General features: G+C 50.6%; 2 non-coding genes and 1 pseudogene across 2 annotated transcripts; 2 read left to right on the plus strand and 1 right to left on the minus strand.

Annotated features, from left to right (window-relative positions):
- Positions 1 to 19,537, plus strand: part of LOC127042487 (zinc finger protein 420-like) — a 75,393-nt pseudogene that overhangs the window by 36,419 nt on the left and 19,437 nt on the right.
- On the minus strand, positions 12,767 to 12,848 carry TRNAS-AGA (transfer RNA serine (anticodon AGA)). Its single transcript has one exon. It is a non-coding gene; the product is annotated as a tRNA-Ser (tRNA).
- Positions 14,430 to 14,501, plus strand: TRNAC-ACA (transfer RNA cysteine (anticodon ACA)). Its single transcript has one exon. It is a non-coding gene; the product is annotated as a tRNA-Cys (tRNA).

Genomic DNA, 19,537 nt, shown 5'->3' on the forward strand with positions numbered 1-19,537 from the left:
CCCCCCTTAACTCCCAATCCCCTCAGGACCCCTAGACCCTGGATGTAGGCATCTGTGTCCGCCCCAATCCCCTAAGCACCCCCATTACCCCTTTAGCCTGGATGTAGGTATCTGTGCTCCCACAACCCCCTTAAATGCCCCAGCGACCCCTTCAGCCTGGACGTACCTATCTGTGACCCCTCACGAATCCCCTAAGCCCCCAGGAATCCCTACAGCCTGGACACAGGTGTCTGAGCACCCCACGAACCCCCTAAGCTCTTCGGGACACATCCAGCCTGGATGTATCTGAGCCCCCAGTGAAGCGCCTAATCTCCCTGGGACACCGACAGCCTGGACCTAGGTATCTGTGCCCCCCACAAATCCCCTATACCCCCCAAGACCGCTCCAGCTTAGATGTAGGTATCTGTACCCCCACAGTCCCCCTGTTATTCCTACAGCCTGGACATTCGTATCTGTGCCCCCCACGAAACCCCAACCCCCCCGGGACCCCTCCAGCCTGGAAGTAGGTATCTGTGCAGCCCACGAACTCATAAGCACCTGTAGGGACGCCTACAGCATGGACTTAACTATTTGGGGGCCCCCAAAACCTCCTAAACCGACCAGGGATCCCTACAGCCTAGAGATAAGTATCTGTGCCCCCCGAACCCCATAAGCCTTCCCCTGGACCCCTCCAGCCTGGACGTAGGTATCTGTGTCCCCCACGGACCCGCTAAGCCCCCCAGGGACCCTCCAGTCTGGACGGAGGTATCTGCGCCCCCACAACCCCCATGTGCCAAGGAACCCCTCCAGCCTGGAGGTGGGTATCTGTGCCCACCAGAAACCCCCTTAGCCCCCCAGGGACCCCTCCAGCCTGGATGCAGGTATCTGTGCCCCCCAATACACTAATTCCCCCCAGAAGCCCTAGTGCCTGGATGTAGGTATCTCTGCCCCCCACAAACCCCCTAAGCCTCCCAGGGACCCTTACAGCCTACACATATGTATCTGTGCCCCCCAGAAAACCCCTAATCCACCCGGGGACCCCTATAGCATGGACCTAGGTATCTGTGCACCCCAGGAAACCCCTAAACCCCCCAGGAACCACTCCAACCTGGACATTGATATCTGTGCCTCTCCAAAAAAACCTTAAGCCCCCCAGGGACCCCTAGAGCCTGGAGATAGGTATCTCTGCCATCTGCAAACCCCCCTAATTCTCCCTGGAACCCCTCCAGCCTGGACATACATATCTGTGCCCCCCACAAACCCCCTAAGCCGCCCGGGATCCCTCCAGCCTGGATATAGATATCTGTGCCCCCTGACACCCTAAGCCCCCCCAAAATCCCTATAGCCTGGACATAGGTATCTGTGTCCCGTACAATACCACTAAGCCCCCCCAGGGCCTCCTCCAGGACATACTTAGGTATCTGTGCCCCTCACCAAGTCCCTAAACCACCTGGGACCACTCTGCTCACCACAACCCCCTAAGCCGTCCAGGGACCCCTCCAGCCCGGACGTAGGTATTGGTGTCCTCCACAAAGCCCCTAATCCCCACCAGGACCTCTACACAATGGACGCAAGTAACTATGACGCCCACAGCCCCCCTAACTCCCCCAGGGTCTCAAACGTCCTGGACATAGGTATCTGTGACCCTGAGAACCCCCTTAAGCCCCCCTGGAATACCTCCAGCCTGGACGTAGCTATCTGTACCTCCCATGACCCTTAAGCCCCCCAGGGATCTCTACAGCCTCTAGGTAGGTGTGATGCTCTGTGCATTACCCTGCGTGGCCACACGGTGTCACTGTAGATCCATGCAGGAAATGCTCTGTGCATTACCCTGCGTGGCCACATGGTGTCACTGTTGCTCCATGCGCGAAATGCTCTGGGCATTACTGTGATGGAGTGGGGACTGTCTGTGTGGGGGATGGGAGAGCAGGGGGTGACTTTAGGTGAGGGACAGGACCTAAGCCTGTAACTCGAGTTAGGCAGCGTGGAGGGAGTCAGCACCTTTGCCTGGGAAGCTGGACAAAGGAAGGGGCCGGCTGGAGGGAGTTAGTTCAGTTTTGGTTTGGAGCTGGGTTGTTGGAATTCAGGGAATCCCAGACTGGAAACTAAGCTTTCTGAACCCCCAGAAGGACTCGATTAAGGAGTCCTGGTGGTGCCCAAAAGCTCTGCTGTATCCTTCGCTCTTGTAGGCCAAAAAACCCTTCTGTTTTACTGGCTGGCTGAGTCACTGTGTGTCCCAGGAAGAGGGGTGCAGGGCTGGATTTCACCACACTCCGTGACAGACCCTAAGCGCCTCCGGGACCCCTGCAGCCTGGATGTAGGTATCAGTGCCCCCCACGAATCCCCTAAGCCCCCCAGGGACCCCTTCAGCCTGGAGGTAGGTGGAACCCTTCTGCCAGGCTGAATTGATAGCAACAAGGACTGGGTTCAATACATAGGGGTCCCTTCCCTACAACGTAATGCAAACCAGCTCGAGCTCCCACCCAGTGACATGAGAAAATTTTACATACGCACCCCTAGGTGCCTCAGAGAATCAATACTTCCCCTCTCGCAAGCACAGAGTCTGGGTGTAGCAGAAAACGTTTAATAACGTGAGATAAACAACATAGCATTAAAATGGGAAAACACCTCAACTAGGCCACATCCTTTCCCTGGGCTCTTGAGTTCAGCAACCCCCAAATCACCCCAAGACTCCAAAGTCCAATACCTCAAATTTTTCAAGAGTCCAGCAACCCCAAAATCACCCACAGTCCCGCAGCCCCAGAGTTCAAGCGTCTATCTGCAGGGTTTTCCCCCCTGCCAGCCTGGGTAGAAAGGGGAATCTTACGTAGTCCACTGCCAACTGCCCCGCCTCTCCGTGGGATTCTGCTTCCACCTTCCCTACAAACTGCTCAGCTCAGTCCATCAGCTGCTCCGCCAGCCGACCTGTGATCTGCTCCAGCTCTCCCCAAAAACTGCTCAGCTCACCTCACTCTATGGGCCACTCCCACCATCCCACAAACTGCTCCTCTCTATCAGCTGCTCTGCTTCACAATATAGCTTCAGAGTCCTCCACTAGCTAACACAGTTCTTTCAAGATTTCAGCTCAGGAACCTAGAACTCCAGTTCTTAAGAAAATCAAAAAACAGCTCTACTATTCAATTGTTAGAAGAAAAGAAGGTGCAGTTGGTGTTTCTGGCTCACCCAAGAAGCCCAATCCCTTGTCTAGCGAGTGCCACTCAATTGGTGGTGAGAATCACTGTCTCAAAGCAGTTTCACAGTTCCTCATCCACACAATCAGGGTGACAACACTCAACATCTCACACCGCAACAACAAATAAACTGGGAATACCACAGCTGCCAAAGCAACCATCCCAGGATGCCGTGGCCGTGTCATGCAGGTTGGGTGTGCCTATGCAAACACAATCAGCCCCTGAAATTCTTTTCCACACTCACCATAATTCACCACCAGATGTCAGGGTAGAGATCATCCTGCTTCTGCTTACATAGGTATCTGTGCCCCCCAAACCCCCCTAATCCCACGGGGACCCATCTAGCATGGATAAAGGTATCTGCACTCCCCACAAACCTCTAAGCCCCCCAGGGAACCCACAAGCCCAGATGTAGGCATATGTATGCCCCACAACCCCCCTAACACCCACAGGACCCCTCTAGCCTGTAGGTAGCTATCTGTGACCCCCAGAGCCGCACAAAGACCCGTGGAACCCCTACAGCATGGATGTTTGTATCTGAGACCCTCACAAACTGCCTAAGCTACCCAGGGCCCCCTACAATCAGGACGTAGGTATCTATTCCCTCCCCCAACACACCTAATCCTCCCCGGGACCCCTCCAGCCTAGAGATAAGTATCTCTGACCCCACAACCCTCCTAAGACCCCCGAAAACCCTCCAGGCTAGACGCAGGGATCTGTGCTCCTCACAAACCCCCTAGGCCATGCTGGGACCCCTTCAGTCTCGACATAGTTATCTGAGCTCCCCACAATCCCCCTAAGCCCCCTGGAACCCCTCCAGCCTAGATGCAGGTATCTATGCCAAACATGAACCCCCTAAGGCCCCAGGACCCCTCTTGCCTCAATGAAGGTATCTGTGCCCCCCACAAACCCCTAAGCCCCCCCAGGATCCCTATAGCCTGGATGTAGGTATCTTTGCACCCTCACGAACCCACTGATCCTCCCAGCGATCCCTACAGCATAGACGTAGGAATCTGTACCCCAAAATGCCCCAAAGCAACCCCGGGACCCCTACACCCTCGAAATAGGTATCTGTGTCCCCCCCACAACTCCCTAATACCCCCAGAAACCCTCCAGCCTGGACGTAGATATTTGTGACCTCCAGGAACCCCCTAAGCCCTCCCCAGTACTTCTCCAGACTGGACATAGGTATCTCTGCCCCCCACAAGCCCCCTAAGACCCATAGGGCCCCACCAGCCTGGTTGTAGGTGTGTGTACACCACACAAACCCCCTAAGCTCTCCAGGGCCCCCTCCAACCGGGACGTCGGTATCTGTGCAACCACAACCCCTTAAGTCCCCCAGGGACCCCTCCAGACCATACATAGGTTTCTGTGCCCCTCACCAACTCCCTAAATCCCAAGGGACCACTACAGCCTGGATGTATGTATTTGTGCTCACCACAACCCCCTAAGCCGTCCAGGGACCTCTCCAGCCCTGACGTAGATATTTGTGTCCCTCATGAAGCCCCTAATCCCCACCGGAATGTCTCCAGTCTGGATGTAGCTATCTGTGCCCCTCCGACCCCTAAGCCCCCTAGGGATCTCTACGGCCTCTACATAGGTGTGATGCTCTGTGCATTACCCTGCGTGGCCACACGATGACACTGTTGCTCCATGAGAGAAATGTTCTGTACATTACCCTGCGTGGCCACATGGTGTCACTGTTGCTCCATGCGGGAAATGCTCTGGGCATTACTATGATGGAGTAGGGACTGTCTGTGTGGGGGATGGGAGAGCAAGGGGTGACTTTAGGACCGGACACATGTTCAGGCTGTAACCTGAGCTAGGCAGGGGGGAGGGGGTCAGCACCTTTGCCCAGGAAGCTGGACACAGGAAGGGGCCAGCTGGAGGGAGTTAGCTAGTTCAGTTTCGGTTTTGGTCTGGGTGGTTGGAATTCAGGGAATCCCAAACTGGAAACTAAGGTTCCTGAACCACCAGAAGGACTTGATTGTGGGGTCCTGCTTGTGCCTCCAAGCTCTGCTGTATCCTTCGCTCCTCTTAGCCAATAAACCTTCTGTTTTACTGGCTGGCTGAGAGTCACTGTGAGTCCCAGGAAGAGGGGTGCAGGACCAGACTCCCCCACACTCCGTGACAGACCCTAAGCCCCTCAGGGATCCCTGCAGCCTGGACGTAGGTATCTGTGCCCTCCACCAAACACCTAAGACCCTCGGAGACCCCTCCAGCCTGAACTTAGGTATCTGTGCCCCCCACAAACCCCATAAGCCCCCCAGGGACCTATACAGCCAGGACATTGGTATCTGTACCCCATATAGACTCCATAAGCCCCCTGGGACACTCCAGTGTGCATATAGGTATATGTGCCCCTCAGAAACCGTCTAACCCCCCAGGAACCCCTACAGCCTGGACATAGGTATTTGCACTCCCATAACCCCCCTAGCCTCCCCCCCGGGACATCTACAATCTGGACGTAGATATCTGTGCCCCTCATGAAACCTCTAACCCTCCCTGGGACCGATACAACCTGGACATAGGTATCTGTGCCCACCCGAATCCCTAACACCCCCTGGTACCCCTACAGCCTGGACATAGGTATCTTGGGCCACCATAAATCCCTTAAGACTCCCAGGATGCCTCCAGCCTGGACGTAGGTATCTTTGCCCCCCACTAACTCCCTAAGCCCCTCTGGTACCACTACAGCCTGGATGTAGGAATATGTGCCCCCCATGAAACCTCTAAGCCCTCCTGGGGCCCCTAGAGCATGAAGATTGGTATCTGCGTCCCCCCAAAACTCTCTAAGCCCCCCAGGGACCCCTATGTCCTGGACGTAGGTATCTGTGCACCCCAAGGCCCCTAAAATCCCCCGGACCCCTACAGCCTCTATGTAGGTGTGATGGAGCTGCCTGTGGGAGCCAGCTCAGGTCACTCAATCAGGGTGAACTGCAAACAAAACAGGGCAGACAAATCCCAAACGCTGCTGGTTATTTCAATACTTAGATTTACCAAGCCAACACAAAACAGCTTCTGTAGTACCTCACTGGTTACTTAGAAGTTTAAACCAAGCAGTTCCCTTAAAGTACCCAGCCTCAGGCCTCCGTCCAGACACAACTGTCAGATATGATGATGATTCCTGAAAATCTTACTTCAACATATAAACGAAAAGGTTCTTCCAATCCCAAAGGATCAGCCACATACGCAGGTTAAATTATAACTCACATCTTACCTAAAATAAATGCTATAGCAAATTCTTATTAACTAAGCTAAAATGTATTAGAAAAGAAAAGAGAGAGAGTGTTGGTTAAAAGATTAATAGACATATAGACTTGAATTCAATTCTTGAGGTTGAGATACACAGTATTGATGAGCTTGTAGTTGTCAAAAGTCCTTTTAGAAATAGTCCATAGGTTATAGTCCAATGTTCATATTCAGGGTGGCTCCAGCAATGACTGGGGATCTCAATCCTTGTGGCTTAAGGTTTCCCCCTCTTGAAACCCAAAGCAGAACTGAGATGAAGAAGGATCGTGTCCCAGGTTCTTATACATTTCCAGCAGACTTTCGGCCTGAGAAAACAATAGGCTTAGCTCTCCTTCCAAACATCCTGGCAATTAGTACAGGGTAATTTATCCATCAAACAGTTCAAATACAGGTTACCAGAACCTTCAAAGAGACACATAGACAATAATACTATTTCACTCAAGTATCATCATAAATGTTAATATTCCTTCTTGCTTTGAATTAAACTATAGCAATAGACAAGACTTGTCTGCTTACATCACAAGACCTGAGCAAACATCTCCCCTTCTACCTCTGACACTGCAGACTTGCATTTCAAAGCTCTGTTCATTTACATATCTTGGTAACCAGTCCTTAAGGTTCACCCATGGGTCAGGTCAGTCGGTGAGGAGAGTTAATTAACTCTTTCTGGCCCTGTCACCTTTCAATGAGATATTATATTATACTTATAATGTCACAGTCACGGTGAGTCGACTGTTGCAGCTCCCCGTAGACTCTGCCTGCGTCTCTCACCGAGCTGGAGTACAGCAGTCGAGGGGAGAGCACTCAATGTATTGTATCTACACTAGATGCGATATATCGACCCTCGCTGGATCTATCGCTGCCCACCGATTCGGCAGGTGGTATAGACATACCCCGAGTATCTGGTGATCGGAGCTGGATCCCGGAGGGGGACACATTGAAGGAACTCAGGGGTTAAGGTGCTTCTATTGTCAACTGTCAGAGCTGCTGTGGCTCAGGGGAGGGTGCTTGACTCCTGGCTGGCTTAGGCGCCACAAGCCTGGCAGGCAGGAGAAGTGAAGCGGCCACGGTGTGCTCGGGGTGCTCATGCTCAGAGCAGGGTTGAACTGGGGCAAGGGGGGGTGCCACAGGGCAGAGCGGGGGAGCTGCCACAAGAGGGGCGCCTCAGGGTGGAGGGGGAGAGCTGCCACGGGTGAAATGCCTCAGGGCGGGTGAGTGGGGGGGAGGGCGCAAGGTGGAAGTTTCGCCTAGGGAGTGAAACATCCTTGCACCGGTCCTACCCCATGCCCTGCCTGCAGGCAGCCCTGCACCCCCTGCCCTGCCCTGCCCGCAGCCAGCCTCTGTCTCCAGCCAGCCTTGCACCTTCTGCCCTGCCCACACCAGCTGCATTCTCCCTGCTCTGCCTGCAGCCAGCCCTGCAGCCAGCCCCTGACACACCGCCTGCCCTGTCTCCAGTCAACTCCTGCTGCACCCCGCTGTGGCCCTGCTCAAAGCCAGCCAGCCCCCACACACCCCCAGCCTGCACTAGCCCTGCACCCCCAGCCCTGCCTAGAGCCAGCCTCACACACCCTGCCTTGTCTCCAGCCAACCCCTGATGCACCCCCCTGCCCAAAGCTAGCCAGCCCCCACACACACCCAGCCTGCACCAGCCCTGCACCCCCTGTCTGCAGCCAGCCCTGCCCCCCCTGCCCTGTCTCCAGCCAATCCCTGATGCACCCCCCTGCCTGAAGCCAGCCAGCCCCGCACCCCTTACCCTGCCTGCAGCCAGACCCTACCTCCAGCCAACCCCATGTCCACTGGTGTCCTGCAGTTCCCAGGGCAGTAACCCTGCACATCTGCTTCAATGAGGGGGGCAGGGAGCAGCTGGAACCCACACATGTGCACACCCTAGGGTGACCAGACAGCAAGTGTGAAAAATCGAGACAGGGGGTGGGGTGTAATATGATTCTAGATAAGAAAAAGACCCCAAAATTGGGACTGTCCCTATAAAATCGGGACATCTGGTCACCCTAGCACACCTCCAGGACTCCTGAGTTCCTTTGGTGGGTTTCCTATTGGTTCCACTACTGGTTGTTTTCCTTTTCCTGAGGGACTTTGGGCAAGTTGCTCCCCCCTCTAGGGTTCTGTCCCCAGCAGTCAAATGGGGATTTCATACTTTCCCGCTATTGGAAAGTGCTGGGACAATCTCCCAGCAAAAGCTGCTCTGACAGTGCTAAGCATCATCTGACCATTGAAGGTTGGAGCGCACTGCCCAGGAGGAGTGTTTGGCTCTGGGGTTTCACTTCAGCCCACTCTAGAGAGAGGGGTCCAACCCTGGAGTCTGGCTCAAGAAGACCAAGTCTTCAATTCGTTAAGGGCGTTTTGAATTTCAATCCTGTGCTCCTAAGTGCTTGGTGTCAGTTGCAAATTTTAGAAGCATGGTCTCCACTGCATTTTCCAAATCATTCATGAAAACATTGAATAGTACCGGACCCCGAGCAGGTCCCTGCCAGACCCACTAGGTACACCCTCTCCGCTGGACAGCCGAACATGGGGAAGGGCTCCTGGAGTCTGGGCTTTCAACCAGATCTGCACCCACATTACGCTGATTGCAGCTGGACCGCATTTCCATTGTTCAGTTGTGAGAAGGTCCTACGGGACTGTGTGAAAAGCCTTAGTAACCCCAAGCTAGATCCCATCTACTGTTTACCCACCTCCACCAGGCCCAGAACCCTGCCAAAGAAGGAAAGAGGATTGGTCTGGAATGATTTGCTCTTGACAAATCCATGCTCACTAGTCCTAAGAACCAAATTATCCTGTAGGTGCTGCTGACAAACTGAGTGTTTAAGAATGTATTGCAGGATCACTCCAGCTATGACAGTGAGGCTAGCTAGTCTGTAAGTCCCAGTGGTCTCTTTGTTCCCCTTTTAGAGAAAGGTCCTGTCTTCTTCATGGATGGGAAGATGTTCTTTTTCAGGGATATCAGACGAGAACTGGGGCACAACACCTGGTTTGTTAAGGCCACAAAAATGGAGGCAGGAACCTCTTCTCTCCTGCTGGCAAAGAACCCCAGGTACCTAAAAGACAGGGACTCACATCCCTGAATGGGCTTTAAAAAGGGCAGTGGTTAAAGATTGGCCCTGACCATTTCCTGTTTCCATAGACTAGACATTTTAGAAAACTTTAGAATTCCTTGGTGCTAAACGCCATGAAACTCCCCTTTCTCCTTCACAGAGGGTTTTACCGCCCCTTATCTCACTCAGGCAAACAACTGCCCAGAGTTCGAGAACTGTCACTGTTCCCATTGGACAGATGGGGAGAGCCTGAGGTAGAGAGAAGGGAAGTGTCCTGTCACCAGATGGATCAGACTGAACAGGTTTCAAACCTCCAGGAGGCTCTTACCTTCTAAACAGGGACGGCTGTTTTCTAATAAAATCACTAAAAGGGAAGGAGAAAACTCAAAAGAGGTTTCTCCTGGCTCTCACGTCCATGAACCCGAATACTCTCTCAGTCCTCAAAGAGAGACCAGAAGAAGGAGACTTGCTGAAGCAAAGCCACAGGGGTCTCTGAGGTTTCCCTGGCCCCTCACTCCTGTCCTGCCTGGCTGATGTCAGCATCTCTCTGTGAGGTCACCACCTCCCCACCAATAGTCTTTGACCAATAGTCTGAGGTCCTGCAAAAGGCCTTTCTGATGTCACTGCCACATCCCCTCCCTTGCTGTGCCAATGTCCTGCCCCTGGCCAGGCACTTTGGAGGTTTGAGCTACTCCTTGTGGATCACCCCACTCAAGGAGCTTTTGCCTACGCAGAGGGTCGGCTGCTTTACCTATTACAAATTTTACTAAGCTTTTAAAGCTTAAAACCACAAAGCTTCACTTATCAATACATTTAATACATCCTTATTTGGCACTTAGGTTGCTAATTCTGCAATCCAAAGCAAAACCAACTGATAATTTCCTTATATGGCTCATTTATTGCAAATCCAGCAGCACTTTGTCATAACCATCCTGTTTTTTTTTTGTTAGGTGGTCATGTGGGCCTAAATGTTCCGTGACCCTTAACTTGCGGTTACTTAGGCAAGCAACTTATTGCTACAATATAACCCACAAAGCTGCAATGGCTCTCCCAGGGCCCCCCTTCGTCCCCAGCTAGTACTTTTCCAGGCAGTGTATCTGTGTAAACACGTTTTAGGGAAGTTAGGGTTAGTACAGCCAAGGCCCTGGCCTGTAAAATCTTGATAATTGAAAAGTCCCTGATCTGGGGGAGGGTAACAGAAAAGCCCCTGTTGTGGAGGGGATTTTATTTTCCCTATCAGAGGAAATGAACACAACAGGTAATCATCAAGTGATCTATCCCCTGTCACCCGCTCCTAGCAAACAGAGACTAGGGACACGTTCCCTGCCCATCCTGGCTCAGAGCATGTCCTTCATGAATCGATTTAGCACTTTTTTTGAGCCCTGTTATAGTCTTGACCTTCACAACATCCTCTGGCAAGGAGTTCCGCAGGTTGACTGTGCATTGTGTGAAAAAATACTTTCTTTTGTTTGTTTTAAAAGTGCTGCCTATTAATTTCATTTGGTGACCTCTAGTTCTTGTGTTATGAGAAAGAATAAGTAACACTTCCTTATTTACTTTCTCCACACCAGACATGATTTTATAGACCTCTATCATATCCCCCCTTAGTCATCTTTTCTCCAAGCTGAAATGTCCCAGTCTTATTATTCTCTTCTCATATGGCAGACACTCCATACCCGTTTCTGAACCTTTTCCAATTCCAATACATCTTTTTAAAGATGGGGTGACCATATCTGCAAGCAGCATTCAAGATATGGGCGTACCATGGATTTATACAGCGGCAATAAGATTTTTTCTCTTATTTTCTATCCCTTTCCTAATGTTTCCCAACATTCTGTTCCCTTTTTGCCAGCCACTGCACATTGAGTGGATGTTTGCAGAGAACTATCCACAGTGATTCCAAGATCTCTCACTTGAGTGGCAACAGCTATTTTACATCCCATAGTTTTATATGTAGAGTTGGGATTTTTGCCAATGTGCATCACTTTGCATTTATCAGCATTGAATTTCATCTGACATTTTGTTGCCCTTTCACCCAGTTTTGTGAAATCTCTTTTTAGCTCCTCACAGGCTGCTTCGCACTTAACTGTCCTCTGTAGTTCTGGATCATCTGCAAATTTTGTCACCTCGCTGTTTAGCAGATCGTTTATCAATATGTTGAATATTCCCAGTACAGACACCACTAGTTACCTGTTTGCATCCTGAAAACTGATCATTTAGTCCTACCCTTGGTTTCCCAGCTTTTAACCAGTTATTGATCCAGGTGAGGACCTTCCAGAGGTGAAAGTAATCCGGTCCGGTCCGGTATGGGGTACTGGCAAGAGCGGGTACGCTGTGCCAGCCCGGCCCGGCTTCCCCAGGCTGGTGATTTAAAGGGTCCAGGACTCCCTACAGAGGCCAGAGCCCCAGGCCCTTTAAATCGCTGCCTGAGCCCCCCTGCCAGAGCCCTGAGGAGCAAATCACTGCCGTGGATGCTGCTGTCTCCCACGCCACGAACACAGAACAGGGGCGGTGGGAGCTTCTTTACAGCGGGGGGGGGGGCACCGTTGTCTGAACTGTGGCACTCCCATGACACCCCTTCCCCAAGGACCCACACTCACACCACCCCTCCCCCCAAGGCCACACCCACAGAAAGCCTCTCCCCCCCCCCGAAGACTCCACCCTTCCCTCCACTCATTTGTCCTAACAGCAGGTAAAGAGTGGTGCATGGCCCTATAACCCCCCTGTTCCAGCACCCCTGACACAGAGCTAAGCAGGCAGCAGCATGTGTGTATGTCACAGAGGCTGCTGTGCTGAGCTGAGCCAGTGAGGGAAGCGGGGGCTGATGTTGGGGCTGTGCCCCTCCCCCTGCCTCAGCACTGGTTGCCTGCAGCAGCTGTCTGAACTTAGAGACAGTGTGCCCACACACTCACTCTTCCCCAACACACACACTCCCTCTCCCCACACACGCAAACACACTCTCTACCCCACCAGGCACATTGCAGTTGGCAATCTAGTAGGCTTCCCATGGAACAATGGGATAGAGAAACCTGCATCATGTGATGCAGTACCAGCCCAGGAGACATTGCAAACCCTTCCCAAAGCACCTGCAGCCAGTTGCACAGCTACCCACAGTGCACTGCTCTCTGTGGCCATCCTGGATGTGCTCTGGTGACACAAGGGGGATAGTGTGGACATGCAACAGCTGTTTAATTAAAACACTTTAAAGCCACATTACCCAATAGTGTAGACATAGTTTGAGAGTGAGACAAGACCTCAGGTCTGTTGAAACTGAAGAGCCACAACTTCCTCTGTAGTTGGCAGGGTTTGAACCTGCGTGGAGAGACCCCAATGGATTTCTAGTCCATCACCTTAACCACTCAGCCACAATTACTTGCTTGAGATGTGTCTCTCACTATCCTCTAGTTCTGTACTCACTGAGTGATCAATTCCAGATGTTCCCTCAGACCAGCTTCCACAACACACACACTGCTGTGCCATTGTGTAAGTGTGTCCCTGGCTGAACTGCAAGAATTCCTGCTCGTTTCTCTTCTGGCTGGAGCATGAGGAGAGTGTGTTTGTGGTCAATGATTTTCCTGTAGATTGTTGTCCATTTCTTGCCTTGATCATTCAGACAGTTCCTTTACCATCATATCCCCAGCACATCAGGGATTGCAATAGCAGGGGGCAGGTTTTCTCTGGCGCACTGAGATTTGTCAGAGGGTTGGTGGCTCCTTTCTTTCCTCACCCTGGAGTAAACTCAGCTTTTTATTCCATCCTTGATGTTTCAAAGAATAACAAGAGATGACCGAGGAAAGAGGTGGACAGGGCGGGTCTCAGGGGAGGGGCAGAGAGATGCAAGTGGTGGGCAGGGCTGGTCTCATGGGTGGGGCAGAGAGGTGTGGGTGGTGGTCAGGGCAGGTCAGGGGAGGGGATAGAGAGGTGTGAGAGCTGGGCAGGGTTGGTGTCAGGGGAGAGGCAGAGAGGTGCAAGTGATGGGCAGGGCTGGTCTTAGGGGAGGGGGCAGAGAAGTTTGGGCAGGGTGAGTCTCAGGGGAAGGGCAGAGAGGTGGGGGCAGCAGGCAGACCTTGGGGTAGGGGGTGGAGAGGCACAAGGAGGCCTTCAGGCAGGACAGGAGCAAGCAAAAGGTGGACCAGCAGGCCTCAGCCAAAGAGGAAGAGCAGGGGTGGGAAGTGGCCAAATGGGAGTAAGGGCAGAGCACAGCTGGGGCCTCAGAGGGAGGAGAATGAGTCAAGGAGGTGGAGTGGGCAGGGCCACCCAGAGGATTCAGGGGGCCTGGGGCAAAACAATTTTGGGGGCCCCTTCCATACAAAAATGTTGCAATACTCTAGAATACTATATTCTCATGGGGGCCCTGCAGGGCTTGGGGCAAATTGCCCCACTTGCCCCCCCTCTGGGTGGCCCTGCCCTCAGCCTCTCCTCGTAAGTCCCCTGCCCCCTAATCATTTTTGTTGCCCTCCCCTAGACTCTTTCCAATTTGTTTCTGTAGTGGAGGGGCAAAAACTGGACGCAATGCTCCAGACGTGGCCTCACCAGTCCCGAATAGAGGGGAATAATCACTTCCCTCTATCTGCTTGCAATGCTCCTACTAATCCAGCCCAGCATGACCAGTTACCCATATTGAATGCAGACCCACCAATATTTGATCAATTGGTTACTGTCCATTCAGGAGGTTCTTTCCTACCTATTCATAAAGAATGAAGATGCTCTAAGCAGAGGGGAGAGAGCTGTCCCACCCGTGTAGTTAATCCATCTCCCCGAGAGGTGGTAGCTATGTCACTGTGGGGAAGCTATGTGGGTGGGTGTGCAAGCTGTGGTGTCTACATGCATCTATAAGTTTAATCAAACCCCATTTTTAAAAGTACTGTGGTCTGGGAAGAGAACAGAAGACCTCTGAGGCAGGGCCTGTCCTTCAAAATCTTTAAGATCACTAACCTACCATTACAGCAGTCATGGGGGTGTAGCTCAGTGGTAGAGTGTTTGACTACAGGTCAAGTGGTCTTTGGTTCAAACCCAAGGGCCCCCTTATAAACCTCTTCCTTCACTAAAAGTAATTGTGTTTCTGTTATGTTGAGGAGTTCCACTGAGTAGGGATCCCCGAAATGAATGGAAAAACACTCAGTCTTTTCCTGTGCAAATGTATAAAAACCTAGCAAACATGTGCCTCCACTGAAATCAGTTCCAATCCTCTAAAGGATTAAAGAATCTCTATTGACGTTGCAGGAAAAAACATCCTGATGTGTAGAAAGAATAGTAAATATGGCAGGCAAACACCTTGGCTTAATAGTGAAATCCTTGCTGATCTTGAACACAAAAAAGAAACTTACAAGAAGTGGAAGATTGGACAAATGACCAGGGAAGAGTATAAAAATATTGCTCAGGCATCCAGGAGTGAAATCAGGAAGGCCAAATCACACTTGGAGTTTCAGCTAGCAAGAGATGTTAAGAGTAAGAAGAAGGGTTTCTTCAGGTATGTTAGTAACATGAAGAAAGTCAAGGAAAGTGTGGGCCCCTTACTGAATGAGGGAGGTAACTTAGTGGACAGAGGATGTGGAAAAAGCTAATGTACTCAATGCTTTTTTTGCCTCTGTCTTTACAAACAAGGCCAGCTCCCTGATTGCTGCACTGGGCAGCACAGTATGGGGAGAAGGTGACCAGCCCTCTGTGGAGAAAGAAGTGGTTTGGGACTATTTAGAAAAACTGGAGATGAGCACATGTCCATGGGGCTGGATGTGCTGCATCCGAGGGTGCTAAAGGAGTTGGTGGATGTGATTGCAGAGCCATTGGCCATTATCTTTGAAAACTCATGGCGAATGGGGAAGGTCCTGGATAACTGGAAAAAGGCTACTGTAGTGCCCATCTTTAAAAAGGGAAGAAGGAGGATCTGGGGAACTACAGGCCAGTCAGCCTCACCTCAGTCCCTGGAAAAATCATGGAGCAAGTCCTCAAGGAATCACTTCTGAAGCACTTAGAGGAGAGGAAAGTGAGCAGGAGCAGTCAGCATGGATTCATCAAGGGCAAGTCATGCCTGACTAACCTAATTGCCTTCTATGAGGACATAACTGGCTCTGTGGATGAGGGGAAAGCAATGGATGTGTTATTCCTTGACTTTAGCAAAGCTTTTGATATGGTCTCCCACAGTATTCTTGCCAGCAAGTTAAAGAAGTATGGGCTGGACGATTGGACTATAAGGTGGATAGAAAGCTGGCTAGATCGTCTGGGTCAATGGGTAGTGATCAATGGATCCATGTCTAGTTGGCAGCCAGTTTCAAGCGGAGTGCCCCAAGGGTCGGTCCTGAGGCCGGTCTTGTTCAATAGCTTCATTAATGATCTGGAGGATGGTGTGGATTGCACCTTCAGCAAGTTTGCAGAAGACACTAAACTGGGAGGAGTGGTAGATACGCTGGAGGGTAAGGATAGGATACAGAGAGACCTAGACAAATTAGAGCACTGGACCAAAAGAAACCTGATGAGGTTCAACAAGGACAAGTGCAGAATCCTGCCCTTAGGATGGAAGAATCCCATTCACTGTTACAGACTAGGGGCCGAATGGCTAGGCAGCAGTTCTGCAGAAAAGGACCTAGGGGTTACAGTGAATGAGAAACTGGATATGAGTCAACAGTGTGTCCTTGTTGCCAAGAAGGCTAACGGCATTTTGGGCTGTATAAGTAGGGGCATTGCCAGCAGATCGAGGGATGCAATCATTCCCCTCTATTCGACATTGGTGAAGCCTCATCTGGAGTAGTGTGTCCAGTTTTGAGCCCAAAACTACAAGAAGGATGTGGAAAAATTGGAAAGAGTCCAGCAGAGGGCAACAAAAATGACTATGGGGCTGGAGCACATGACTTATGAGGAAAGGCTGAGGGAACTGGGCTGGTTTAGTCTGCAGAAGAGAAAACTGAGGGGGGATTTGATAGCTGCTTTCAAGTACCTGAAAGTGGGTTCCAAACACGATGGATCTAGACTGTTCTCTGTGGTACCTGATGGCAGAACAAGGAGTAATGGTCTCAACTTGCAGTGGGGGAGGTTTAGGTTGGATATTAGGAAAGAACATTTTCACTAGGAATGTGGTGAAGCACTGGAATAGGTTACCTAGGGAGGTGGTGGAATCTCCTTCCTTAGAGGTTTTTAAGGTCAGGCTTGACAAAGCCCTGGCTGGGATGATTTAGTTGGGGATTGGTCCTGCTTTGAGCAGTGGATTGGACTAGATACCTCCTGAGGTCCCTTCCAACCCTCATATTCTATGATTATATGATTAGATGCTCTGATGGTCTCTTCTGGCCATAAAGTTGACTAATTTCTGAAAAAACTGAGTGTAACATTGGGAGCAGCATCTGATGTTTTCTTGTCTATCTGACTTGCTTCCTAGAAGGAAGACTCTTTGAGTGGGGTGATCCACAGGGCGTAGCTCAAACCTCCCAAGTGCCTGGCCAAGGGCAGAACATTAGCCCAGCAAGCGAGGAGTGTGGCAGTGACATCACAAAGACCTTTTGCAGGACCTCAGACTATTGGTCAAAGACTATTGGTGTGGATGTGGTGACCTCACAGAGAGATGCTGACATCAGCCTGCAGGACAGGGGCGAGGGGCCAGGGAAACCTCAGAGACCCCTGTGGCTTTGCTTCAGCAAGTCTCCTTCTCCAGGTCTCTCTTTGAGGACTGAGAGAGTATTCAGGTTCATGGACGTGAGCGCCAGGAGGAACCTCTTTCAAGTTTTATCCTTCCCTTTTAGTGATTTTACTAGAAATAGCCGTCCCTGTTTAGAAGGTAAGAGCCTCCTGGAGGTTTGAAACCTGTTCAGTCTGATCCATCTTGTGACAGGTGAATTCTAGGCATGGAAAACATGAGCTTAAGGAGGCAGAATTTTATTCCGCACCTGGGATTTTGTCCCTTAGAATCACTGGGGACATTAGGGTTTGTCCTTTTTGTTTCACCTGTTCCTCCATCCATCCTTCCCTCCTTTCTCTTTGTCTCTTGCTTCTTTTGTCCTTTCTTCTGTTCCCCTCCCAACACTAGCAGGTAGGTGTGTGTGTGTGTGTGTGTGTGTGTGTGTGTGTGTCTGTGTCTGTGTCTGTGTCTGTGTGTGTGTGTGTTGCGGGGGAGTGCTCTGCAGCTCCCACTGTGGAAGCATCACCCAAAAATGTGGAGCTGAACTAGTCCCCACCAGTGACCTGGTCCATCCTTCGGGCTCCCTGGTGAGAGCCCTCAGTCTCCTGTCCTCAGTCTCTACCCTGATTGGCTGAGCAGGGGGTTATTGACGGGGAGGAGACTCAGGTCCTTGTTCTCTTTAAAGATCAAGTATATAATCTAGAACCAGTTCTATGTTTGATGAGTTTTGCTGCTTCTCTGCATTAATTGTCTCTGAGCTGTTCATGATTCTCTCTAACATTGCAGTTCTCCTCAAATACTTGCTGAATAATTACTGTCACTGTTGTTGGTCTGGAGCTCATCTGAGAGCACTTTATTCAGGTCATTCAATGTCTGAAATTCAAGATCTGATGGTTAATTTGAAAATCAGGGCTCTTGGGTCCTATTCCCAACTCTGCCACTGACTGCCTGTGTGACCTCAGACAAGTCAATTCTCCTTTCTCAGCCTTAGCTTCTCCTTCTTTCAAGTAGAGATAATAATGATCTGCTCCTACTTACCTCACGGTGGGTGGAGGATGGGGATCCATTGGAGAGTGTCACTAGGAGTAGGGCATAATACGAGGTGTTCTATCACGTTTACTCAGAGCAGATTAACACAGAATACAATAGCTGAAATAGTCTATTTTATTTGTATTTTTTTTATTTTGAAATTGTTAAGAACAGCAACGACTTAACTCAGAATGAAGCATCTTATCTAATGTTTGAGATCCAAGTGTCTCCTCTTTGTGTGCGAGGAGACAATTTAACACACTGTGATGAACAGGAGATGCTTTTGATTTGCAACACAATATTTTTGCAGAGAACTTTCATCCCACTTGTTATGATTTCGAGAAACAAACTGGATTAGCCTGAATGGGATTTTCTGACAGAAAAGGTGTCAATGAAATTTCTCCACCATCTCCATTCCTGGGCTCTATCCCTGCCCCTGGGTGGGTTTATTGTCTGTTGGAACAGGAGTCAGGACTGGTAGCTTCTCTTTCTGGCTCTGCCACCGCCTTGCTTTGTAGGCGCTTGAGGAGGTCACTTCCCTTCTCTGGACCTCAGGCTTCTCCCATCTGTCCAATGGGAACAGGGACAGTTCTCGAACTCTGGGCAGTTGTGAGCCTGAGGCCTGGTCCACACTACGCAGTTAAACCGATTTTAACAGCCTTAAATCGATTTAACGCTGTACCCGTCCACACTACAATGCACTTTATATCGATTTAAAGGGCTCTTTAAATCGGTTTCTGTACTCCTCCCCAACGAGAAGAGTAATGCTAAAATCGATATTAACATATCGATTTAGGGTTAGTGTGGCCGCAAATCGAAGTTATTGGCTGGAAAATTATAGTGATAGCTACCCACAGTGCAACGCTCCGTAAATCGATGCTAGCCTCGAACCATGGATGCACACCGCCGAATTAATGTGCCTAGTGTGGCCGCGTGGAATCGATTTTATAATATCTGTTTAATAAAACCAGTTTAAGTTAATTCAAAATTATCCTGTAGTGTAGATGTACCCTGAGTGAGAGAAGGGGTGTTAAAGCCCTCTGTGAAGGAGAAAGGGGAGTTTCACAGTGTTCAGCACCAAGGAATTCTAAAGTATGCTAAAATGTCTAGTATGTGGAAACAAAAATAGTCGGGGCCAATCTTTAACCACTGCCATTTTTAAAGCCCATTCAGGGATGTGAGTCCCTGTCTTTTAGGTACCTGGGGTTCTTTACCAGCAGGAGAGAAGAGGTTCCTGCCTCCCTTTTTGTGGCCTTAACAAACCAAGTGTTATGCCTCAGTTCTCGTCTGAGATCCCTGAAAAGGAACATCTTCGTATCCATGAACAAGACAGGACCTTCTCTAAAAGGGGAACAAAGAGATCCCTGAGACTTACAGACTAACTAGCCTCACTGTCATAGCTGGAGAGATCCTGCAATACATTCTTA

This window comes from Gopherus flavomarginatus, unplaced genomic scaffold (genome assembly GCF_025201925.1).
Source record: "Gopherus flavomarginatus isolate rGopFla2 unplaced genomic scaffold, rGopFla2.mat.asm mat_scaffold_459_arrow_ctg1, whole genome shotgun sequence".
NCBI lineage: Eukaryota > Metazoa > Chordata > Testudines > Testudinidae > Gopherus > Gopherus flavomarginatus.